Below are 26,590 nucleotides of genomic sequence, written 5' to 3' on the forward strand. Positions count from 1 at the left end.
TTTCAAAAATGATCCCAAAAGGATTTTTTCTTAAAGAAACTATAAATGCCACCTATTGTTTTCTTCTGTTTTATGAAGATTGAGCAATCCCCCTCTCCTTTGGAAGTGAACACAGTGGTATATCTGTTATCAGAACTTTCTTGCCAATCTTCTTATCAGCAGCAACTTTTCCCACGACGTGGGGGAGAGCGTTATGAGACCAAATCCTGGAAAATATGCAGGGGGTAATATACTTTTCTAATGTGTTGGCCAGAAGAAAAATGCACAAATGAGCAAAACTGCTGGTTTTAATTGAGCAGAATTAATTAATACACAGTACCTAGAAGGAACAGGATACGCCAAGGTTACTGATCCTCCTTCTACTGATTGAGTTAAAAGAAGAATAGAGGTTGAATGGCAGGTTGCTTCCAGAAAGTAAAGTACAGTTTGTATATTCAGTAAGCCAAGCCTCCTTCAGGATATAACAGGTGTGGAGAAGCTTTAGCCTTCCAGAATTGCTGAACTACAACACCCATCATCCCTGGGCATTGGCTATGCTTGCTGGGGCAGATTGGAGTTGTAGTTTGGCAACATCTGGAAGGCCAGAGGTTCTCCACACCTGGAACAGAGGGACCCTTTGAGTTACAGATTTTATCTAAATTCTCACTGCTAATTTTGTCTGTTATATTGATGCAGCTATATATTGACTGGATTAAAAAAGTGTGCTAAATAAAACCTGTGTTACCAGCCCATGACTGCCAAGAGGTCTTAGTCCAGTGCTTTCCAGTCAGTGCTAAACCAACTACTTAATTTAGTATAATACAAAGGATATTGTCTAACATTCAGACCAAAGTATAAGAAATCTAACCTGTGAAATCCAGTTCCTGGAGATCAAATGTCATGAACGTAAGTGAGTCCCATAGCAGATCTTGGACCAAGAAGAGGCAGGATCGCCAACTTTCCCAAATACATGCTGCGCAAGATTTTATTTGGAAGTTCAACTTAGGTCAACAGCACTTACTTCTAGTATAAGTGTGCATTGGGTTTTAACTTTGCTCTTTTATCATCCTTGTTTGCAGCTAAAGTAGCATTTGGTTATGATGTATTTAATGTAACTTCCACCTCCACTGTTGTTCTTCCTCAGCTAACCAACCCACCTTAAAAAACCAAAAACAAACAAATAATCCATTCTAAAGTTGAACTGTGTGATGACAACATTAGTTTAACCAATTGCATTTCCACTTCTCTTCATTAATTTTCATGTTTGAAACACATTTAGTGGGCTCAGTGAACGAGAGAGAAATTTAATCTGATGAAAAATCTGCTGGACCTTGATTTAAATCCCTGCCTAATAAGAAACTTACTGCGTTAACTTAGACCAGAAGTGGGGAAACTTTGGCCTTTTGGATGTTGCTGAACTACAACTCCCATTGACCATGCTTGCTGGGGCTGATGGGATTTGTAGTTCAGCAACATTTGGAGGGCCAAAGGTACTCCAAACCTGACTTTAGATCAGTGATGTGGAACCTTTGGCACTCCAGATGTTATTGGACTACATTTCTGCTATGAAACACTACTAAATATATCCAGTTTTTGAACCCAATTGCTTTCTTCTTATTCTTGCCCTAAAACCATCCCCAAAATCCCACAAAGTCACTACCCAATCCTCCCTGACAACCTCCTATTCTCTCTCTACAAAACAAGCAGCAATACTCAACACCCATTTCCCTCTCCTGGCACCACTTTCAACCCTTTAGCCAAATCTCTCCCCACCCCAGCCTTGTCTGGGCTCATCCAATTCCCCCTTTCCCATAGGAATGCTTCTAAAAATAACTCTTGCACAAGTTTTAACTCTCCTAAACTCAGACTAGCATTAGTGTGCTGTCTATTGATTTTGTTCTATATTTTTAGTAAATGTGCTAATTCCCTTTTCAGGCAATGAGCTAATTTGGACCTAATAAAATTTACTTTTGATTTATCTCTGTCGTCTGTGTTAACTATTGGGGTGCGTCCAGGTCTCAGCATCAAAAGATCCCTAGACTTGAGTGTTAGAATACAAGTGAGAATTTTGTCCCACACACACACAAAAAAGGCTCAGTCAGTAAAACATGAGTCTTAATCTCAGGGTTGTGCGTTCAAGCCCCACGTTGAGCAAAGATTCCTGCACTGCATGGGGTTGGACTAGATGACCCCCCGTGGTCCCTTCTGACTACAATTCTATGATTCCAATTGCAGGCTTGCATGCAAACTGCAGACTTCCTAACAGTGCCCATCATCTCTGACCTTAGTGCATGTGGTTGGGGCTAATGGGAGTTGAAATCCAATAACATCAGGAGGGCCATAAGTCCCCCACTTCTGACACATATAGAGCTCTCATCCACTTGCTTTCCATCTGCAGCTAATAAAAATAATAATGATCTACCTGCATACTAAAATATAGCTAATACTAATCATATACATATGATTAAAAGTTGTTGTTTTGCAGATTATTTGTGACAACCCTATCATGAACATTCTGCTGTATGTGATCCAAGAGAAATATATTAGGCTTCCCTCCACCTTGACTTATTTGATTTTTATATTAAAATATTTGAAATGCAGCAAATATGTTGGGTTCAACCTCCCAATTAAAAGTTAAACTCTTGCCCAAGGGGTTCACATTGCACATAGGCAGGATTGATCTGTAGATGGGCTAATTCCCTTTGATTTATAATCATATGATATTATATATTACCATAGCATCTTCCAGCTGAGGAAGTGCACTGTGTTGATGTCAGCAAATTAAGCCCTAGAATGCCCTGAAGGCAGGTAATCATCACTCCTGTTTTACAGGTGAGGAAACCAAGGCTGACATTTTCAGAAGCAGCTGCTGATCTCCAGCTCTTAGCAATGCATCCATTACTTTACTTCAAACTGGTACCTAGATCAGAGGTTGGGAAACACTGGTTCCCCCAACTCCCATCAGTCCCAGCCAATATAGCTAATAGTCAAGGTTGATGGGATTTGTGATCCTGCAACATCTGGAGGTCCACAGGTTCCCACCTCAGATCTAAAGTTTATTGAAGAATCAAGCACACACCATATCCTTTTTGGTATTGATATATGGACCTCTTTAAAATCTTCCTGTACTCTGCTTAGCTAGGATCATAATGACCATCAAGGGCAGGAAAACTTTCCAACCTTTCCATGCTCCCCCAAAGATCTCACAAGCCCCAAATAGTACAAAGTCTAGCCTTGCTTCTATGCTGAGATGGGGATTATGTGGCCCTCCAAATGTTGTTTGACTACAACTCCCACCATCCCAGACCATTGGCCATATGGCTGAGGCTGATGAGAGTTGGAGTCCAATAACTTCAAGAGGACCACAGGTTCCTAACTCTATCTTTATGGGTTAGGTCAGTTCTAAGTCTGGACATTGTGCTGCTGATCTTTGTCCCAGGATTGCTTGACTAACAAATTCTGGCAAGAGCCATACCACTAGGATCCATGGAAAAGGCATCCTCTGAATTGTGAGGCTCTATCCAAGAAACAAGCAAAAAGAATCATGCCAGCGGCATCTGTTTGCCAGGCAGTGGCACAGACAATTGAACCAATCACAGTGAAATTTCTAAGTTGAGAGGAAGTCAGGCTATATACTCACCTGCTAGCCAGAGAGATAGATGTTGTCATTCAGGTTCAGTGTGCCCATATGTTCTAGTTTGGGGTCCAATAATGTATACCTGTACCTGCTTAGAGGCAAAGAATATAGAACATTATTTGAAGACATCATTCTTCTGAAGCAGTTGTTGTAGCAGTCACTTCAACTACACTATTTGAGGTGCAGAAGGTTAGGCTAAATTGTTGATGATGTTGAGTGTATCACATGGAGCAGGAAGAGTAAAGGTATATTATGCCAAAGGAGCACAAAGAATAGTTTGAACAATCCAGCAACATGACCTTGAAGAGCTGAAACTTCCAAAGATACAATATATATTTTCTAAATGGCAGTGGTGGGGAGATTAGTAATATTATTTCTTCAGTTGCAACCAAGTGAGTTAGCTTTCTTTTTACCGTGAAACAAGTTACTAATTCACAATTTCTTAACTAGGTCATTATCCCAGTTGGGGATTTCTTGAAAATATATCCCCTCTGTGTGTGGGTTTGTGCTTTTTCAAAAGCCTGCCTGCCTAAGAAGACTTGGTAAAACAAATAAATGCATGTAGGGACGTGTCTGTTAGCAATGCACAAACTGTGACATTATCCATTGAAGTTTGCTCTTTTGCTGATCAGGTGGTCTGCAGGTAACAATTCTGCCCTATTGCTACAGCCCACACCTGGATGTTTTCCCCACCAGCACGTCACAAAGCACCCCAAGCAAGGCTGACAAGATGGCACAACTTGACACACTGACAAGATATGCAGAGCTCTGGAAACAGAAATAATTTGTAGAGGAATGCAATCTATGCGTGTATATTACCATGGGAAAGTCCCAATTATTTCGGAGACTACTCATCTGTTTTTCCTTACGGACACAATCACTTAAACAAGCTGGTCCTTTCACTGAAGCTCCTCTGTTCAAACCAGCCTGAAGTGGTGTGCATGAATCTCATGACCGACTGCCTGCAATGAGTCTACAAGTGGCTCCCACTCGAAACTGGACAGGCAACAAGGGTGATGCAACTGTGGAACAGCCAGACTGACTTTCCTGATCTCACCCAGCCCAGCTATTTGATTCCTAATATGCAGCCCCATCCCATGCATATTCCACAGCCCTAGCCAGTGTGAGGTAGTGATTAGAGCACCAGACCAGGACTGGAGGGACCCAGATTCAAATCTCCACTTTACAACTGAGCTCTCACTGGGTGACCTTTGGCCAGTCACACTCTCTCAGACTAAACTTCCCAGGATGCAGGTGGCGCTGTGTTCTAAACCACTGAGCCTCTTGGGCTAGCCGAATGGAAGGTGGGCAGTTCAAATCTCTGCAACGGGGTGAGCTCCCGTTGCTCTGTTCCAGCTTCTGCCAACCTAGCAGTTCGAAAGCACGCCAGTGCAAGTAGATAAATAGGTACCACTGTGGCGGGGGGGGGAACAGTGTTTCTGTGCTCTCTGGCTTCTGTCACGGTGTTCTGTTGTGCCAGAAGTGGTTTAGTCATGTTGGCCACATGACCCAGAAAGCTGTCTGTGAACAAACGCCGTCTCCCTCAGTCTGAAAAGCAAGATGAGCGCCACACCCCATAGCCCCCTTTGACTGGGCTTAACCATCAAGGGGTCCTTTACCTTTAGAGGAATTAAAGAAGGCTTAATTCCCAGGAGTCAAAGATGGGGCAACTTGCTCCAGAGTCAGTGTGAGCATCATGTGGATGCAAACTCATTATTGACCCCCACTCCCTACCCCATTATTCCATTTTACCTTCACAACACCTCTATGGTAAAAGGTAAAGGGTATTAATGTATGTGACCTTGAACTCCTTGAAGGTTAGATGGAATATGTAGTAAATAAGGAGTATGCCATTAATGAATATCTACTTGGAAGTCCCAGGACAAAGGGCTTATTACAAAGCAAGTAGGCAGGATTGCAGCTTTAATGCAGGAGTTGAAAGGAGGCTAGTAGCACAATCCGACACATGCCTGTTCAAAAGTAAGCCACTGTGAGTTCAGTGGGGCTTACTCCCAGGAAGCAGAAAATAAGATTGAGGCCTAAGAATGGTTCCTTCAATGTTAAGCCTCAGGAAAGTTTGCATTAATGTCACTCTGTTTCAAACTGGCCTCTAAGCAAAGACATACCGGTAATTTATTTCCAAACCAGGGACCCTTCAGCCACAGGATGGGCTTGAACAACTTCCATCTTACAGATATGTGGCATATCTTCCTTTCCATCCCTTGTCATGTCTCCATTTCCTTCTTACTGAGGAAAAAGTGTGTGTTTGAAGGGGGAAAGTTTAAAGGGAGATTTTTAAAAAATGTATTTTGATTTTAAACAGATTTGCAATGAATATATTTTGGTTAGCCATACAAATAAAGGCAGTGACAGGGTATAGTGGCCCAATAAGTGAAATAAAATAATATTTAAAAATATTTTTATGTATATTTACACAAATGTAATGAGAACAAATCTGGGAGGGTTAATAATAATAATAATAATAATAATAATAATAATAATAAAGGGCTAGTGCAGCCTTAACTACATGTGCCCTCCACATGTTTTGGACTACAAATGCCATCAACCTCAGCTAGCACAGGCTGGTGGGAGTCGTGATCCAAAACACCTGGAGAGCACTAGGTTGGTTAGGGCTGGGATAGTAGAAAACAGCAGAAAAGTGGATTAATGAAAAAGAAGAAGACTGGACGAAGGCATACATTAGCAAGCATGGTTCACTTGCAGCCCAGTCTTATGCATACAGCTGCTGCCTTAGCACAATAATGTTGATCATTGCTCCATTAAATCTGGGATCCACTTCCTTTATCAAGCCTGTCAGATAGGAAGAATTAGAAGGGCCTGGTAGAAGCTCTTTGTTTCTAGCATGCAAGGGACCATCACCACCATGTGTTTCCCCTGGATTCTTATACAAACACTAAGGTTTTACAGGAGGTTATGAAAAGGAGGAAGTGTGGAAATAACCTAACAAAGCAATTGCATTTCCTAGAGTCTGTGCTCAAGTAGCTCTTCGACTTTAGCCCATAAAGACTGAGCTGTTTCCTGCCCTGGCTGGAAAGGAACAAATGAGCAAAGGCAGGCAAGTGGGTGTTTGTTGTACACATTTAAGTGCAATGGTTGCCTGTGCATCTGACAAGAATTAAGTCATAATGTCAAGCAATAGCAGGGTGAACATCCCAACCAAGGTACTATCCAGAGGCACAGCCAATGGACATGCTGGGTTAGATCCTTGTGTATCAACTTCAGAAAAGCTTGGAAGTAGCAAGGGTTGCCTGAGGTGTAGCAGCAAACGGTGCTCCCCTTTATGTCAACGTGCAAAGGCAGATCACCTGAGGCAGGTAAATCTCACAAGCCCTGTTTCCCTGCACCCCAGTTCTTTCATCTAGAAGTGATGGACCATCCTTCCTGCTAAACTTGAGCAAGGATTTGGTGTTAAGTGACAAAAGGCCAGAATATGATGCACACAGTGGTCAAGCGCATTGGGTTTCAGTGTAGAGAACTCTGATTCAACTGTGTGTTTTGCCATTATGGTCTCTTTGGACAAGTTACTGTCTCTCAACCTGAGCTTACCTCAGTTGTTGGTGTGATGGCAACTGCTAGCTCATTTTAACAGCTAAAAACTCTATAGAAATTATTATTCAGAATAAGGGAGAGCCAAGGGAGAACCACAAGCAAACAGATGCACACGCACAAACAAAGCTTGGCTGCCTGCCTCTTAAGAGTGTTAGTGTGTCTGTGCATAAAGTACCCAAGAATCTACAGGTATGCAGACACAGAGTTTCCACTGACCGGACAAAAGTTTTTGAGTCCTACCTGGACACTGCTGCTGATGGCTATGTCCGGGAAATTCCAGACATAGGGCATGAAGGGGTAAAGTTATATCAGTCACATAGGGCTGACAACTGTGATGGGAATGTGCCCACAACTGCCCTAATCTACTGTCCTTGTGTACTGCCTTCCAGCCCATCGGCCCTATTTTCATGTGTTACTGCAGAGGAGGGTGTTTTGGTATCCCCAGAAGGAAGCTTGGCAACTAGAAATGAAGTGCCAAGAGCAACACAGAAAAGTAGGGACCCTCAGCCAGAGCCATTCATCTGGGATCCACAGCACCCAGTTATAATGGGATGGGAAGAGGCTCATGTGACTGGATGGAGAGGTATGGCAAGTTTAATGTGGACTGTGGGCCGCCAACCCTAGACCCATTCTGTGTGTGTGTGTGTGTGTGTGTGTGTGTGTGTGTGTAAGTGCATGGTATTCCTTTGGGGAAGATATTAATAGTGGGACTCATTTTGTGAACTGGACAAAGCAGAGCATAGAAATCTCTTCACGTGGAAGAGTAAGCTTATGTTACTTACACTTAAGCAAGCACAAGGCCAGACCGGACAAGGAGCAGACTATTCCATTGAGTCCTGGGTCGACCAGTTCTTTAGCCATACTATTCAAGTGAGTCACCAGGTGGAACTAACATTTGGCATAGTACTTGGGCTGTGGTGAGTCAGTACACACTGCAAAAGAATCAGTCCCTCCAGTTCATAAGCCTGCAAGTAGAAATCAGATGCCACATCAACCAGCAAAAGAACCCTGTGTATTGTTGCCTGATTTGCTCCCCCCCCAATCAATTTAGATTATTAGGTTACCATTTATAGCACCATAACTTTCAATGTGTGCACATGCATTCAAATTTATGGTGAGGAATACCATTCAAATTCTAACCATATCAAATGTATTCCTGAGTCTTTCTAGCCATGTGAGTATTTTTTATTCATAAGAACTATACCTAGTTTAATAGCATAAATGCATTGTTTGGAGAATGCTGCCCATCTTTGTTTTGCCAATGAGGACTTTTCAGTAAACATGCATAGGATTATACTGTAAGAGACTCAATAGACAGTGAATGGCTCTATTGTTTCCATTGTGTCATCATTGGGGAGATCTTGTATATCATCTGGATTTCCAGCAAAAGGGAAGGGGAGGGGGGTTTACAATCTGGGACTGCTTAAGAATTGCAGCCTTCCTTCTCAGAGGTAGGTTGAAGACTGTTGTCCCTGTCTTGGGTAGCTTCTGTGTCAGATTATTGTCCTGTCCTGGAGGCATGCTGTTTGGTCTATTTGAAAACTCTTGGCTGGTACAGAATATGGTTACACTGAACCTGATCTCTAACGTCTGCACTGGCTTTCAGGTTGCTTTGCAGGTGCAATTCATTATTAAATAAAAGGCAGCCAACAATTGGTTGAAAAGCGGCACACAAAAGGAGGTAATAAATGAAAAGCGGTTGAGGTGGGTATTCAGTGGCATTCTGCTGAGTTCAATGCTGGGTCTGGCACTGTTCAATATTTTCATCAACGACTTGGATGAAAGGAAAGATGAGAAACCTATAAAATTCACAGGTGATCTAAAACTGGGGAAGATTGCAACACTAGAGAAAGGGCTAAAATGTTAAAGGGAACCCAGTAGATAGCAACAACATGAAATTCAACAGACAACTGTAAAATATGAACTAAGGAAAGGAGAAGCAAATATAAGATTTTGAAACCATTTGCTATGCAACACTATCTGAGAGAGGCTATAGTTCTGATGGAGAGAGGCAAGACTCAAGTTCCTGTTTGCCTTGTTTACCACCTGCAGCTACAGGAGCAACTGTTTTTCCAAATAAAATGATGACACTGTCTTGGTAGAAGAGGGGTGGGGAGTGATGCGGGTGGCGCTGTGGTCTAAACCACTGAGCCTCTTGGGCTTGCCAGTCAGAAGGTCAGCAGTTCGAATCCCCGTGACGGGGTGAGCTCCCGTTGCTTGCTCCCAGCTCCTGCCAACCTAGCAGTTCGAAAGCACATCAAAGTGCAAGTAGATAAATAGGTACCGCTCCGGCGGGAAGGTAAACTGCATTTCTATGCACTGCTCTGGTTTCGTTAGAAGCAGCTTAGTCATGCTGGCCACATGACCAGGAAAAATTGTCTGCGGACAAACGCCAGCTCCCTCGGCTTGTAAAGCAAGATGAGCACCGTAACCCCAGAGTTGTCTGCAACTGGACTTAACTGTCAGGGGTCCTTTGCCTTGACCTTTTAACAACAGCCTTGCTGAGGCTAAGCAGGTCTGGATCTGGATGGGAGCCCTTATGGGGACCTTCCTGAATACCACCCTGAGTTCCATCATGGAGGAAAAGTGGGATATAAATGTTAAACAAGCAAACACATGTTGAAGTGTTGAAAGTGATTCAGAGGAGAACTATGCACACTGTATTTTGCCCAAATAAAAAGTGAGAGGTTGGAGACTGTGCTGACAGTTTCAAAGTAGGGGTCTTTTTTGATGAGTAAAAGCAGGACAAGAATCTGTGGGTTTAGATTAAATATCAGGGGGAGGACGTGTTTAATTATAAGAGCAGCTCAAAAATAATAATAATAAATAATACGGTAAGTTTTATTTATATCCCGCCCTCCCCAGCCGAAGCCGGGCTCAGGGGATTTGGAGATTTTCAAGAAGTTGGATAGAACTCTAAGTTGAAGATGTTATTATATTACGGGACTTTGTTTACAAGTGTATAAGAAGGACGCAATGAGCATTGCTGACCTAATAAATTACTTCTTGATTCTACTATCTTGATCCAGCTTCTGGCCAATCTGTCCTGCCCACCCCTCTTATCTTTTCTATGCTTCCTGTTCTCTGTTCTTACAAAAGTGGTGGTAAACAGTTACTGCAAGGATGCCTACATTCCAGCAATGGGTGGAGAACTTTTTCAGCCTTCTACTTTATTGTCACAGGACCGGCTACCCTTGCAGTTGGACAATAATGAGTTTGCATCCACATGATGCTCACACTGACCCTGGAGCAAGTTGCCCCATCTTTGACTCCTGGGAATAAAGCCTTCTTTAATTCCTCTAAAGCTTTCTGAATGATTTCATAGGATAACGACAAGCTGCTGGAGGAGAAGGAAACAAAAGTTCATTTGAACAACAAAGAGACACTCTTTTTGTGTCACAGAGAACCCCCAGGCTCAACCTCATCAGGATCTAAGCAGAGGGGAGGATACATCAGCCATACATATTTTCAGGAAAGGAAAAATCATTTCCAAACATTTTATTTATTTAAAGCATTTTCACCCCACTTAGCCGAAAAGGTTCCCAGAGCAGCTTACTGTAATGAAACAATCTAGAAGACATGGCATGATTGGGAAAGTAGAGGGGAGAAAGCAAGCTTAGGCCACAGTTCTTAGAATTACAAAGTCCATACAGTGATCAGCTGGGATGAAACAGTCCATTCTGTCCATTCCATCAGGCTGAAGGACAGAGGGAAAGACACAGGCCTATTCAGTTACCTGTGATGCCTTTGGCCATCTAAGAGTAGCCATTCACCAGGCCCTCTGCTCTTCAGACTGATGAAACAGCTCGTGATTTTTGGTGTTGCTCTAGACATGTGAGAGGCAGCTGATTTGGCACAGTTCTCTAACCATTGCCTATCCACCCACCCTGCTTTAACGGCCCTGTTTTCTTAGTCTTTTAGGGCTAGGAACAATTTAATGGAGCTTGCTGCTTTTTATTTTAGTCCTGTCAGCCAAGGCTGTTTATTGCAGGAGGAGGATTGTGAATATTTAGCATTGGTTCACCATCTGAACATTTGTACTTCTAGTTTCCCCATAAACCTCAGAGTTTGTAATATTTCCATGTCTCACTCATTCTCAGAATAACCATAGGAGGTAGGTCACCAGCTGAAGAAATGAAACTTGGCAACAGTGCATTTCGACAAACTATACTTTCTTTCTCATTCTCCCCCACTTAACTACAGTTCCTCCAAGAATCTTGGGAATTTTAGTTCTTGGCGTCAAAATCCTTGAAATGATAACACAAATACAATTCCTAGGTTTCTCTGGGAGCAGCCTTGATGGCCATTATGCTGACTTAATTTCCATCCCAAAGTATGTACCCCAAGCCGCCCAAAGTCATCCTGGTGAGTTTCTGGCTCAGGGAGGAGTTGCACCCCCATTTCCCAGGGCCAAGCCTTTGTCTGCTGAACACCACTTAAGACGGCAGCCTTAAGCAGATGACCTTGGTGAACTTCCTTCACGAGAGCCCCGCCAGAGCATCTAAATGCTGAGCAGCACAAACACCCTGGCTAGTCCCTCCCACACTGAGAGAGCAAGCTGCTTCTTGTTGGCTTGCAGAACCCTTTGGCTATCATTTCCCATCTTCACCCGCCTTCTCACACTTTTGCAAGTTCTTTGCAAATGTGACCTTGGAGCACTTCCTTCCAGTCCCACTCTTGGCCGCCCTTGCACCTTAAGTGCAATCTTTCATACAGTCACACTTTTGGTTTTGCAGCACACCACTCAGCAGCTTGAAGGTGCGTGGCAGTTTCTTTGCCCTCGCAAGGACTGCACTCCCCTTCAGCAGGCAGGTTAATGCATCGCAAGGAGAAGCAGCAGCAATCACTGGGCCCAGAACCCGACAGTGTATTCTGATGACGTGACCCTGATCTGTGAAATCTAAAGAGTTGGAGGAATCCGCCTTGGACTGAGCCAGGCTGTTGGTCCATCTAGTCCAGACTACTGTACTACTTTACAGAGAACAGTCCTCTATCTGAAGGCCTCTCCAAGTCCGGTTTAAAGACAGAGAACCGTAAGAAGGAAGAACAGGGGCTTTGAAGTTGCACCTGGACAGTAAACTGAGCAGGCACACCTGCTCACAGTCTCTCTTCCCCTCCCCTCCCCCAATGAGCTGTATTGTATTTCCCGGCTAATTATTTCCAGATTTGTATCTACACATTTAAATCAACATATGAAAATGTTATGAAATAATTGTTATTATGAGGAAATGTATCTGTTGCACCACTCAGAAGTAAATCTCATTGAGTTCATTGGGGCTCTCTGCCTTTCAGTGTGCTTAGAATTGCAGGCTTAGGCTACCTGTGATCCAAACCACATTTACTTGGGAGTACGCTCCATTGAATGCAATGGGGGTAATTTTGGGTAAACATGCAAATGTTGCTCAGTATGCAGTTGTCTAGGCAGTTCATGTGATTTCATTTTGGTTTGTCCTTCATTTTTCCCATACTTGTCCACATTTGCTAGACTTAAGGGCATCCCATTCTTCTTAAATAAGGCAATATATGTGCAATGCAGATGCATACTCTACCAAATATGCACTAGTTGTGATGCAGTGTGTAAATAAAAATCAAAGGACATGTTTGCGTACGTATGTGCCCTTGAGACTTTTCTGTGACATTATAAAGTAGCAGGGACTTTGCAAAGTCAGAAACAACTCTGCTTTCCCTTAGCAGATAATTAACAGAATAAATCTGCATGGAGACTATGGTGATAAGGAATACATGTCTAAAATGCCCTTATACTTTTTAATGAAAAATGTCCTGATCATGAAGGGGAAATGGTGGGAAAGTGACAATGCTGGGGGAGACAGTGAGAAACTTATTCAGAGATAAACAAAGTGGCATGCTGGAAAATTATTATTGGTTGGTTTCTAACCCACAGGCAGATCACTAACTGGGGAAAGTTGTATGACAGGCTTCCTTAACCTCGGCCCTCCAGATGTTTTGAGACTACAATTCCCATCATCCCTGACCACTGGTCCTGCTAGCTAGGGATCATGGGAGTTGTAGGCCAAAAACATCTGGAGGGCCGAGGTTGAGGAAGCCTGTTATATGATGAAGTGTGTACTGTACTTACTACACATTCCATTGGACACTCCCAGGTATGAATCACTTAAACCAGCCCACAGTCTGGACCTATCATTGGTCTGGCAAGAAAACCTATCAATATTTAGTGTCAAAATCAGAAACAGATTTAGTCAGGTCATCTAGCCATTGGCTAAATCTGGAAGAAGCAGACAGCACTGTCCATAGGCAATGGCAATAATCAAGCACAGAATTAACACCCATAATTCAAGGGGTATAAGTGCATGGCTCTTCCTTGGATTGTGGACAAAGCTCTTGCTCTGTCATAAAGAAAACCTGTGGTGTTCTGTAGAAATGTGGATGCATTGTGGCATCCTTTCCTGAAATACTTTTCGACATAGCTAACTCATCCCTCTTCCCCTTCTCATCTTGCACACCCATGTGTCATCATTATATTAATTCATGGGCTTTCTTCACTTTGCTTTTCTCTTCCTCCAACATGTCTCTTTCTTCCTCCTTTTAATCAACCAAATTTTACCCGCACAACCCAACCCTAGTCATATTTACTTGGGAGAAAAGTCCATGGAACTTATTCCCAGGTACATATGCATAGAGTTACTGCCTTAATTTCCATCCAGCTTTTAGTGATGGCAAACATGACTGTGCATCCTGAGATATCTCCAATTATGACATGCACATTTTCAAAAATTAAAGGCATTGTCAATAATAATTTATATAGATTTTAAGCTAGTCCCCCCACCAACACAATGATAGTAGCCAAGAAATTCGCTGTGGCTAAGAATAGGTTTACGCATCTCTGATGGACAATGTTATAGATGCACCAATATAAGCATAGTTCACTTTCTAGCAAAGTCAGTGAAAAAACTTCCATTTATTTCATGTCTTAATTGAGCAGGGATTTTGTGATATATCTGCATGGGCTCTTATTTGTTCCAAGCACTTTCTTGTTGTGAAGCACAAGTACTTCAGAGTCCTCATGTACCAAAATAAAGTGGCAACAGTCAGTCCATTTTAGATCATAAATAGACCCATTATTGGAGTGGAGGTGGTATTATGGTAGCAAGTCACTGATCAACATGTGATCAACTGTGTATATTCACCGGCTGTGGGCTCTATAGTGCACACAGAGTCAATACATGCATGGCAGTCAGGAGTGAAGTCCGACATCTCACTCCTGATCCTCCCTCCACTTATTGAATCTACATTTTTAAAAGGCCTGGACAAGGACTGTGTTCTCTAAATTGAGCTACTTCTTGAAAAAGCAGGATATGAGCCAGTTTGGTGTAGTGGTTAGAGTGTTGGATTAAGACCTGGGAGACTGGGGTTCTAGTCCCCACCCAGCCACAAAGCTCACTCCGTGTTCCTTGGCCAATCACTGTCTCCCACCCTAACCTACATTGCAGGGTTGTAGTGAGGATAAAACAGGGGAGAGGGAGAACTGTCTGCGCCACATTGAGCAGGAGGAAAGGTGGGATATAAGTGCAAATAATAAGAACAAACAAATCAAAGACATTTTCCCAGAATTTGAACACTGGGTTATGCTTTTTGTCACTCGTGACTGTGAGACTTTGAAGGCGATACAAGGTTCTCTGTTTTCGTTGCAATACTTTGGCAACAAAAAATAATCAAGATCAAAGATCCATTGAGCTAGTATCAGACTTTCCCCCCTGCATTCTCCTCCGTGCTGCTTTCCCCAGCAGCATGACTCCATTCCTTTTTGGAAATTCCAAATTTCACAACCAAGGAACTAATCTTCTTTGGCCCGAGCTCTATAAATTATGCTGTTTGGCTCAGCATCCTATGATTGCATAACACAATCTGTTGCATTTGAACTATCATCCACCCCGCCCCCAATGAATTATTATATCCAAGTCCTGCACAATATACACTGCTGCTTTTTTCTCTCCACGGGATGCAGTTACTCTCAACTCCCCATCAGAACAGCTTTCTCCCTTCCCACTTTTCTCATGAAAACGGGTGCTTCTTGCCATGAAGTAGGGAGACTATGACAGAGAGCAATGAGTAAGATCACTCCCGGGAGGCAATAGGCAACGCTCATTCTGTTCAGTGCTTGGAATGCCTGCACGGGCTTTAATTACTATCGCAAATATAATACTGATTCATCACAGCCAAACCCTACAACAGGAAGGGCTGTGCCAAGTAGGAATTAGGGCAAGACCAACAGTAAAGTGCTAATGTGAATGAACCACCATGTTGCACTGTCTGCAGTTCTGGGGTGTGGGATTCTTAAGTCCTTGAATACAGGGCCTTTCCTGCAGTATATAACAGCTCTAGCTGCATTGATGTCAGAGTGCTCAAGCAGTGCTGCAACAGAGCCTTCCATACGTTTAACATCCGAATGCTTCACACCAACTGCACATGCTCAAGCCAGGTGAAGTAACAAGTGTCCGGCTTCAAACAGCTGCAACTGGGTCTGAGGGTTGAGGCATGCAAGAGACAGAATAGCTTTTAGAGGCTGCAGTTCAGTGCGTGTGTGTGAGAGAGCACTTCCAGGCTAGTCATACCAAGGACATCTGCCAATAAACATTAAATATATTGTCAGTTTGGCCATCCACTCAGAGGCATGCAGATTTATAAGAACAAACCCAAATAAAAAGCAGACTCTGATATATAAATGGGATCTAACAATTATCCAGATTAAATTAAGCCACTGCGGCCAATTAATTATTTCAGTGTTAAAAAAAGAAGGAAATCAAAGCCCTACAACTGCTTGCAGCACAATCTTGCATATGACTAGATGATAGCAATTCTCACTGAGTTCCATGGGACTAACTCCCAGATGTGCAGTTAAATTGCAACCTTAATCTAGCATGGCTGCAGTCCTGTCCACTCTTACTTTGGAAGTAGGGATGGAGGAGAAATTCAGACCAACCTACTTCCTCTTCCTGAAACAACATACAAATTGAAATGTAGGTATACTTTGAAATTCACACTTCTTGGAATTTTCTGATATGGTTCTCTAACCAGATGTGTACAAACATGCATATATTAAGGGAAATGCCTCATAAAATATGTAAGTGCAAATAGCATACAAAAATGCATTACGTATGGGGAAATCGCTCATCGAAATCTGTATATTACGCAAAATTACGTACAAGAATATGTACATTAGGAGAGATGTGCACTAAAACACCAATGACATTTGGTGAGGATATTTTTTAAAATAAAAAACCCCTGTAAACTGATGCAGAAAATTTGAGCTGAATTTAAGATTGGAGAATGAGAAACAGATAAACCCTCACAGATTCAACTATGAGGATTTAATCTGTTTGGTCTTCTTTTTATGGCCCAGAAGATTCCAAAGAAATCTGTCTTCCCCGCGTCCCTCAAACCTTGAATCCTCTTCTAATCACAACAGAAAACTCTCTCAATGACTTGTAACAAATTCTGCCAATACAACCCCTTTTCATCTTCTACATTGACAGGGTTGATCTCACCCATTTCCTTTCATTTAGGTTTGTGGTGCTGTTGGAAAGCCAACCAGGTGCAATTTCTTCCAATCTTTTTCTAACCATGCATACCAACACCACAACATTTCCTGTGCAGCAGAAGTTGTGGAGTACATCAGTTTGGGAAATTGTGCTTCAGAACAGAAGTTACTGTATCAAGAATAATTTCACGTTTTTCAGAAAAACAGGGACTATCAGGGTTAACAGAGCACTAAAAGAAATATTTTAAGGGCAGCAGCATAGATCTTTGGTCAGTTTTAAAAATGTTTTTTAAATGTTGAATAAAAACCAACATCACACCAAAAATGGTTTCATTCAGTTACGTGAACTCAGGGCTGACTATGGACATTTTGTTGCATAAGGCAAAGGACAAGATTCATGACCCCAACCCACTCCATGTAAAAGAAACCATCCATTAAAACAATGGAATCTTACTTCAGTTTTGGCAATGGGACAGCACACTCTCTTAGGTGGCTCAGGGCAGGTCACATGGCACATCCCTCTCTGCCCTCAAAGATCTTCCCACCCACCGTCTGTGGCCTGAGGCAGCTGCTTCACTCTGCCTAATGGTAGGTGTTATGTAGTGAAGTTTCACCCTGGGCCAGCAGGGGGATACTGTATATAGTTTTCACTCAGGTCTGTAGATAGTTTTCACTCAGGACCACGTCAGTTATTTTAGGCGGGAACTCTGGGCTGTTGTTGTTACAATGTTGACAGCCGGCTGCCTATAAAAGCAGGCCGGCTGAGCTGTTTGCAGTCAGTTCTATTCCAGCTTACAAAATAAAGAGCTACTTGGAGAAATCGCTGTGTCGTCTGCTATGTCAACCCACAACTTAACACTGGCGACGAAGGTGGGATCGATGGACATCAGAGCACAGCCAGATGCGGCCAGCCTCTGAACTGAGCTGAATCACAGAGCGAAATCACTGAGCGAAATCACTGGACAGAACCAATTCAGAGCTGACTGTTCTGACTAAGTGCACTGTGTTCCATCCATCGCCCTTCACGCCGGCATCGGAATCATGGCTTCACTTGTGCCTCTACCGCCGTTTGCGCCAGCCTCTGAATCATGGGACTCCTACCTCTCTCGGTTCGACTGCTACCTCCAAGCCAACGAGCTGACAGCAGTATCAAAGGATTGGAAGCGGGGCCTATTCCTCAGCCTCTGTGGGCCTGAGGTGTTTGAGACGGCCCGAGCATTGGTTGCGCCTGAAGCAGTCCAGGCAACACCATGGGACACGATCCAAGAGAAGCTCCGCAACCACTACGCACCAAAGCCGTCCAAGATTGCTGCCCGCCATGCGTTCTACCACCGGAACCAGTCAGAGGGGGAATCAATCAACAACTACACCACCGCCCTGCGACAGGCTGCAATGCACTGCGAGTTCCGAGACTTAGACGATGCCCTGATGGATCGAATCGTCTGCGGGGTCCGGGACATCCATCTGCAACGGCGTCTCCTCGCCAAGCCAGACCTCACGCTGCAGAAAGCCATTGAGGAGGCTGTGGCCTCAGAAGCTGCTGAACGCTCCGCCCAGGAGATCCGCAAGTCCAGCAGCCCGCGTCTTGCTAGGGAGCCAGTTCCGGTGCATCATGAAGAGGCCAGCAGTGATGAGGCATCCTCCAGTGAAGACGATGACGTGCACCAGACAAAGCGGGAGCGCAGGAAGTTCCAACAGAAGTCCAAGGGCCAACCGGAATGTGCCGGCTGCAGAAGCAACCATTCCCGTGCCAAGTGTCGATTCAGAGACGCCATCTGTAGGAAGCGTTCCAGAAGGGGCCACATCGCTAAGGTCTGCCGATCGGCTCCGTCTGACACCCCCCCTTCATCGACTCGCAAGTCCAAGTCTTCACTCCAGTCTGCCAAGGAAAGTTGTTTCGCTCTCACCAACTGCCGCTGCCCGTCTGGAACCACGATTGGCCAAACCGACTCGCCTACGCGACGCAAGCTGAACGTCACGGTGCTCATTGAAGGAGCTCCATGTGACATGGAGATCGACACCGGGTCTGCCCTGTCCATCATGTCATGGAGCACCATCAAAAGACTGGTACCCAGAGTGTCCAAAAGGCAACTCGACTCTCACCGCGTACACCTGAGAGACTACCAGGGAAACGACATTCCCGTGGTAGGCGTTGGCCGGTTCTGGATCGCCTTCAAGGATTTTTCAGGCCTGCTCCGGTTGGTGGTGGTCGAAGGTCAGCGGCCAAGCCTCCTAGGGCTAGACTGGTTTGATGCCCTCGGCCTGGAAGTCACCGGCATCAACTGCATCTCTAACGCAGAGACTGAGGGTCTGGTCAAAGACTTTGCCGAGGTTTTTGACGGCACCTTGGGGCAATATACAGGTACGCCCATCTCCTTTAGCCTTGATCCACAAGTCACCCCCATCAAGCTAAAGCCACGCCGGGTTCCCTTTGCTCTCAAGGCTAAGGTGGACGAACAACTGGACAAACTGATCGCCCAAGGAGTTTTGGAGCCGGTTGACCACGCCAAGTGGGAAACCCCCATCGTCATGCCTGTCAAGCCAGATGGGTCGGTGAGAATCTGCGCTGACTACAAGTGCACGATCAACAAGGCACTTCAGCAGCACACTTATCCGGTTCCTGTTGTCCAACACCTGCTGCATTCCCTGGGTGAGGGTAAGGTCTTCGCTAAGCTGGACCTTGCCCAAGCCTATCAACAACTGCCAGTCGATGATGCCACTGCTGAAGCCCAGACGATCGTCACCCACCGGGGGGCATTCCGTTGCCGCCGGTTGCAGTTCGGGGTGAGTGTGGCTCCTGGCATCTTCCAAAGCCTTATGGAGCGTCTCCTGCAAGGGCTTCCGGGCGTGGTACCATATTTTGATGACGTCTTGGTGTCTGCAGACTCACACCAGCAGCTGTTCGAGCGCCTCCATGCCATGCTGACCAGGTTCCAAGAGGCCGGGCTCAAGGTAAAGAGGGAGAAGTGCCAGATCGCCGTTCCACAGGTAGAGTTCCTGGGCTATCTTATTGATGCCTCCGGCCTTCACCCGACCACATCCAAGATCCGCGCTATCCAGCAGGCCCCCACCCCAAAGAACAAGACGGAGTTGCAGGCATTCCTGGGGCTGCTGAACTTTTATAACATGTTCCCTGCCCCACAAAGCCACAGTGGCTGAGCCTCTTCACCGACTCCTTAGCACTAAGACGCCTTGGGCCTGGGGTCATCGGGAGACGGCGGCCTTCAACGCGGTCAAGGCTCTCCTTTCATCAGACAGTGTGCTGGTACAGTACAGTGAATCCAGGCCGCTGGTCCTTGCCTGCGACGCCTCACCTTTTGGCATCGGTGCTGTCCTTAGTCACCGTTTTCCAGATGGAAGAGAAGCACCGCTCGCCTACTTTTCCAGGACGCTATCTCCGACGGAACGGAATTACAGCCAGCTCGACAAGGAGGCACTGGCACTTGTGGCTGGAGTGAAGAGGTTCCATGAATACCTCTATGGCAGGAATTTTGACCTCATCACTGACCACAAGCCACTCCTGGGCCTCCTCGCCGGTGATCGTCCAACTCCACCGGTCCTCTCGCCACGCATGCTGCGATGGACTGTTTTCCTGGCTGCCTACCACTACCGGCTCATCCATCGCCCGGGGAAATCGATGGGCCATGCCGACGCCCTCAGCCGTTGCCCTCTTCCAGCATTTGTGGAAGACCCGGCTCCAGCTTCATCGCTCCTTCTGATTGAGGATCTTCCGGCAGCGCCTGTATCGGCTGTCACTGTGGCCTCCGCGTCTGCCCAGGATCGCACCATCAGCCGGGTGCTCAACTGGGTGTGGAGGGGGTGGCCACAAGGGCCTTTTGCATCGGAGTTCCAGCCCTTCGCAACCAGACAACATGAACTCTCAGCTCATCACGGCTGTCTGCTGTGGGGAGACCGCGTCGTGATTCCCCAGGGACTCCGTCAGCGCGTCCTGGAGGCTCTGCACGTTGGCCACCCGGGAATTGTCAAAATGAAGGCGTTGGCTCGGTGTTACGTCTGGTGGCCTAATATGGATGATGCCATCACTGCCTGGGTGTCCGCCTGTCAAGCGTGCCAAGAGTCGAGGCCTGCACCACCGGCAGCTAAGGGACACACCTGGGAGATGCCAAAGACACCCTGGTCGAGGGTGCACATCGATCTGGCTGGCCCCTTTCACGGCCGGACCTTTATGGTAGTGGTGGACGCCTATTCCAAATGGCTGGAGGTCGCCCTGATGCCCTCCACCACTACCGAAGCTGTCATCCGGGTGCTGCGAGGCCTGTTTGCAACGCATGGGTGTCCTGATGTCCTTGTCTCTGACAACGGACCGCAGTTCACGTCAGGCACGTTTGAGCGGTATCTTTTGGGACTGGGCATCCGCCATGCCCTAACGGCACCCTTTCATCCATCCAGCAACGGGCAAGCGGAAAGAATGGTGCGCTCGGCAAAAGAGGCACTGGCGCGCCTGGACCGGGGAGACTGGCATGAGCGGGTCGCCGAATACTTGTTCGTGCAACACATCACCCCTCATGCGGCCACAGGGCGGAGTCCTGCTGAACTGCTTATGGGCCGCCGCCTCAGGTTACCGCTCGACCGGCTACACCCGGACTTTGCCGTGGCTGAACCCCCAGGCTGTGCCAACGCGCCACGGTCATTTGTCCCAGGAAACCAGGTCTTTGCCCGGAACTATGTGGGGGACATTCCTTGGGTGCCAGCCACAGTAGTGGGAGTCACTGGACCTCGCTCGTACCAGGTGGCACTCGAAGACGGACGCTTGTGGCGACGGCACATAGACCAGCTTAGGCGCAGGGTTGGGGACTTGGACACTACCGAGGTGCCCCCAACTACGCTTGCGGCTCCACAAGAGACACGTACAGATGGCGAGGCCCCACCTACACCTCCCTCGCAAACTGCCAGCGTGGAGCCGAACCAAGCCGCTTCAGAGGGTCTGCCAGACTTACCACAGACTCAGACCACTCCACTTGCGGAGGCTCCACCCACAGCAGTGGATCCAGGGGAGTTGGTTCCAACGCCACCTAGGGTCGCACCACAGCCTCAGCAAGAACTGTGTGGCCCTCCGGACTTGGCTACCAGTCCCCGGCGGTCTGGCAGAGTTTCCAAGCGCCCAACTTATTTAAAGGACTATGTTGTTGGACATGTATCACTGTTGGTCTAAGTATGGGAAATGTAACCAATATGCTTTTGTGCCTAATTGAACCATTACGCGTAGTGCTGTATATAAGGAAACCATTATGATTGTAACCAACGCCTTATCTCGGTGGGGAGGGGTGTTATGTAGTGAAGTTTCACCCTGGGCCAGCAGGGGGATACTGTATATAGTTTTCACTCAGGTCTGTAGATAGTTTTCACTCAGGTCCACGTCAGTTATTTTAGGCGGGAACTCTGGGCTGTTGTTGTTACAATGTTGACAGCCGGCTGCCTATAAAAGCAGGCCGGCTGAGCTGTTTGCAGTCAGTTCTATTCCAGCTTACAAAATAAAGAGCTACTTGGAGAAATCGCTGTGTCGTCTGCTATGTCAACCCACAACTTAACAGTAGGGCCAGCATGAAATGTGAAGCCATGAAACTTTTTCACCCCAGAGATTGGAAACGATTCCACTGGACTTTATATTACAATAGCTTAAACTTCTAGCTCCCTGCTTTTAAGCTGAATTGTTTTATCCTGCTTTTGGTTTTCTTACATTAATTTTAAGTGTGTTTTTCAGTGTGTTTTATTGCCATTTTTGGTAAATTGCTTTAGATTTATGTTACATAGAAAGGTAAATAAGCAAACACATCCCCTCAACTCAAATGTGGTAAGTGAAGATAATGGATAATGTTTTTCCAGAATCCCATAATGGTTTTCTGATTGTCTCATGATGGAATGATCAGCATGCTACCTGAAGAGGCCAAGGCACTTCTGGCAGGGTAATTTGTCCCAAAGAACTGGGATGAGGGTGTTTAAGCTTTCCCAGTATCCCTGCTTCTCCCCCACAACTTCCCTGCTCCAAACTGCTTTTCTCCTAATGCAATTCCATACATGTTTTACCTTGCATCTGGAACCCCATGTGGGGGTGGGGGTGGGGAGACAGCTCAGAGAGAAGAGCACCTCCTTGCTCATTTTTCTCCAGCACAGATTGCCTCTTCCAAAAGCCTCATAGCAGTTGCTCCTGTAGATGATGGACCAAAAAGGTCAAAACAGCCTATGGGCAGAAAAGCTAGTGTTACAGACAGCTGGAAAACAATGTTTTCAGCTGTTCTTATTTTTTATCTGCAAGCCGCCTTGAGTCCCTGTCCTGGGGCAGGGGGAGAGAAGGTATAAATAAATAATTCTAATAATAATATTCATGTTTACTGTGTCCAATAGAGCTTACCCAGGTAAGTATGTAGGACTACAGCCAAAGGCTGCTCCTACGTCATTACTGTGTTCAAGCTTTATACATTACACTATTTATTTGTCTTTTTCTCAGTATACTGAATACACAGCCACACCACCATCTACATACCTGCCATCCTGCCTAAGCTCACAGACACCTCTTATTATAAAAGGATACGCATTACAGGTCTGTGGCACATGTTGGATATATCATATTTTTGCATCCTGCAGTGGGGGCTCCTAATCCTTCTGCAGAGGCCTCCAGCAAAACCAAAGAAAGAGCTCAGCTGCCATTGTCCATAAAATGTTGGTCCTCCCTGTCAGTGTAAAAAATTGATTCTTTACCCAAGGAAGCAGCCATTGGAGCCAGCAGCTTCCTTTTGCATGTAGTCACACAGGCCACTGGCCGGTAGCAGCTATCAACCACCAGGGCTAGACACAAACTGGCACTGTAGCTTCAAAAGGCCCTGTAGCCTCTTAGTCATCCCCGTGAATCATTTCTGTCCCAGAAATGTGCCTTTATATGCTGCAAATGCCTGCATTCCCTGTTGGGGGAAAACACTGTTTCATGCCCAGGGAAAATACTGTGAGGGCAGTCATGTCACTCAGTTTGCATAAAAAAAAAAAAAAATACTGTCTCATGCTGCAATGTTCATAAAGGAATCCATTAAACCATGTTCACCATTTCACGGACTCCTCTGAGTGGAGGAAGATGTTGTTTACAATGATGGTTCATTAAAGCAACAGAGCTGCCTCTCAGCTGAACTTAACCTGTCTCCTCACCCCCTAAAATTCAGTCACTGACCAAAGACACTCCCCGCTTCCTTACAGTTGTTCTTCGCTTGTCTAAAAAACGTTCCTTTGGGAATAAAAAAGAAATGTGCATGTTTCAAAAACAAAGTACTTTCTAGCACCCACGTTTGACTCTCACATTTTAACGCAGATTAAACTATTTTTAAAATATAAAAAGAGGTTAAAGGTTTTTCGGCCTGAGGGGAATGTTGGAGGGTAAACATCACTCCTCCCCTCCCTTCCTCCCCAGGGTGGGGTGAGTTTAAACCAAAGCTTTACAAAAGACTTTAAAGATTTATAGATTGGGTTGTGGCTGGAGACGCCAGGGCTAGTTGCTGTCCAGATCCAAATAGCTGTGGTCAGGACTAATGCATATGCTGCATGACCAGGGCCAGCACAAGAAATTATGTTGTCTGAGGCAAAGGGCAAAATGGCATCCCACATACAGAAGCCAGCCAAACTGACAGTTGAAATTCACTTCAACGCTGGTGGTGGAAAATCACCTTCTACTGTAGCCGAGAGCAGCAGATTAACTTAGGGGGTGCAGGGCAGACTGTGTGGCACTTACAGCTGTGTCCCCCAACACTAGGCTGCCATTTCCCTTCACATGTCTTGTGTGAGGTAGCTGGCTGCTTCACTCTGCCTGATGGCATGGCCGTTACTCACAACAACGTATTCTTTGAAATCTGCTCAATAAAGGGCAGAGTGGGAAAGCAGAAGTCATAGTAGAGTTACTCTATATCTCTGGCCATCTTTGGGTGCTCCGGAAGGTCAAGATCAGGTTGCTCTGTCACTTTAACAAACCACCCACTAAACCTGTATAAATAGCATCATCCTCCAATCAGATTAAAATGGAGTATGTGGGCCTAAAGATAAACTGCCAACACACCAATTCATGTGGGTAAGCATAATCCACATTAGAAGAAAACGAAGCAGGGCAGCCATTGCTTCGTGAACAGTACAGGCCTATTCAAATGTTAGTTACACAAAATACACAATTATTATACTTCTGCACCGGCAGGACACCGCAGCTGCCTGTAAGATTTGACATTGCTTTATATATTTCTAAATGTGTGCCTTTTAAGCTGTAACCCTTGGGCACTCTTTCCTGACAAGGGGATGCTATGGTAGGAAGGAGATATAAACAAGGAGAAAGCTACTCACTAACAGACACACACACAGAGAAAGAGAGAGAGCTTTTTGGGTCTCTGTCCAAAGAGCTCCTTTAGGTGTGGCCAACAGTTTGTGTGCTGGCAGTGTTCTGGATGAGTCAAAAGTTACTCTAGGCAGATGCAGTTCTCTGAATTCTGACCATTGCTCTGAAAACCCACTTTTAGGCAGACTGATGACCTGCTTCCAAGTCACCCACAAGGTCCTGGTATACTACGCTGGAACGACTTTTAACATAAATACAGCAAATGAAAATGATAAAAAGCACGACAGAACACAAAAAAGTCTAATATCCAACACCACAAGTTTGGGACATCCGTTAATAAAATAATAGAATGCAAGGTCCAACTTTAATCCTGTGTGGCATACATACATACAACGATGCCCCTCAAACTGCTGGAACCCCGTGAGAAACAAGAGGGTCCTAGATCCCAGCCTGCAATACCCTCTCCCCAGCGGTTTCCCCTTCAGCTCTCTCCTACCTGCAGCTGGGCCTGCTTGTGAATTTGCCCTTTTAAGAGCAAGCGTCACCACTGCATAGGACAGGCTCCCATCCCTAATTATTAATAAAAGGGGACTTAGAGGCTGCCAAAACAATCCACTCTCTGTCAAAATCCCAACGCACAAAAGGGCCTCCCACCCAGCCTGCCCTGGACCCCACCGACCGACCTACTTGGGTTAGCTCAGTGCAGGAGGAAAATTAATCCCTTTGCAGGCAGGAATCGATTGAGACAATGGAAGCGATGCTAGAGCAGTTTATGTCTGTATCATCCCCCTTGCAGAGCTTTGTCCTTGTGCAGCCAGCTTAGCAGGGCTCCTCCTGGGAAATAACCCAGGGCCCCCCAATGGCCTTGCCCCGACCCATCCTAATGTGCCAGGGAGGCTGGGTGGCTGGGCCATGCCTGTGTACTTTCGTTTAAACAGAGGTTTCATGTTGACTTTACAGGCAGCACTTTAAAAAGATCCAGACCCTGAATGTTTGGGGTTCTGCAGGGTGACATATAGCAGAGAGATGTTTGAAGGACAGGGGTGGGGGCAGCGAGGGGGGAAGGAGGAGGAAGAGGAGGACAACGTATCAAGGCAGAAGCCTGCAAGCTAGTTGAATGCAGAGCAGATTTTATTCAGGACAGGCCGAGAGGCCTGGTGTCATTTCCCCCTCCTCTGCTGGTGCTTCTCTTTATGCAAATGGCTGAGAGCAGCTGCCCTACCAGGAGTGACTCATTTCCTGCTCTTGTGTCACATTCTGGTCAAGCCAGTTTGGCAAAGTCTTCTCTCCCCCTCCACTCCACTCCCCTTTGGGTGAGCTGGGATCTACATTCGTTCAGTCCCTGGCAGGACCAGGCAGGACTTTCAGGAAACTGCGTCAGAGCCACATACACATTCAGGGGGGAAGAGGGGTGGGGGCGGGGAATCCCAACCTCAGACCCTAGAACAATTTATTATTAAATCATCTTTCCTCTCCAGGCAACCTCTCCATTTGGGGAGTGTCACAGCAGCCCAAAGCTGAGAGGCAAAGATGGGTGGATTTGATTTGGAAGTACATTTCTAAGTCT

At 45.8% G+C, this 26,590-nt stretch overlaps 1 long non-coding RNA gene across 4 annotated transcripts; it reads right to left on the bottom strand.

Moving 5' to 3' along the window:
- Nucleotides 1-213: 213 nt before the first annotated feature.
- On the bottom strand, nt 214-25,015 carry LOC309342018. Of its 4 annotated transcripts, none has more exons than XR_014156660.1 (5): nt 24,346-25,015; nt 22,749-22,902; nt 15,599-15,686; nt 3,620-3,704; nt 214-1,136 (listed from the first exon to the last, which is right to left on the bottom strand). It is a non-coding gene; the product is annotated as an uncharacterized lncRNA (long non-coding RNA). The 4 variants fall into 4 exon arrangements; XR_014156662.1 differs by having other exon boundaries at nt 3,620-3,707; nt 24,346-25,013; XR_014156663.1 differs by having other exon boundaries at nt 3,620-3,707; nt 22,749-22,869; nt 24,346-25,012.
- Between the last annotated feature and the right edge of the window lie 1,575 nt (nt 25,016-26,590).

The sequence above is a fragment of the Podarcis erhardii genome (assembly GCF_964252035.2).
Source record: "Podarcis erhardii genome assembly, chromosome: 5".
In the NCBI taxonomy this organism is placed as follows: Eukaryota; Metazoa; Chordata; class Lepidosauria; order Squamata; family Lacertidae; genus Podarcis; species Podarcis erhardii.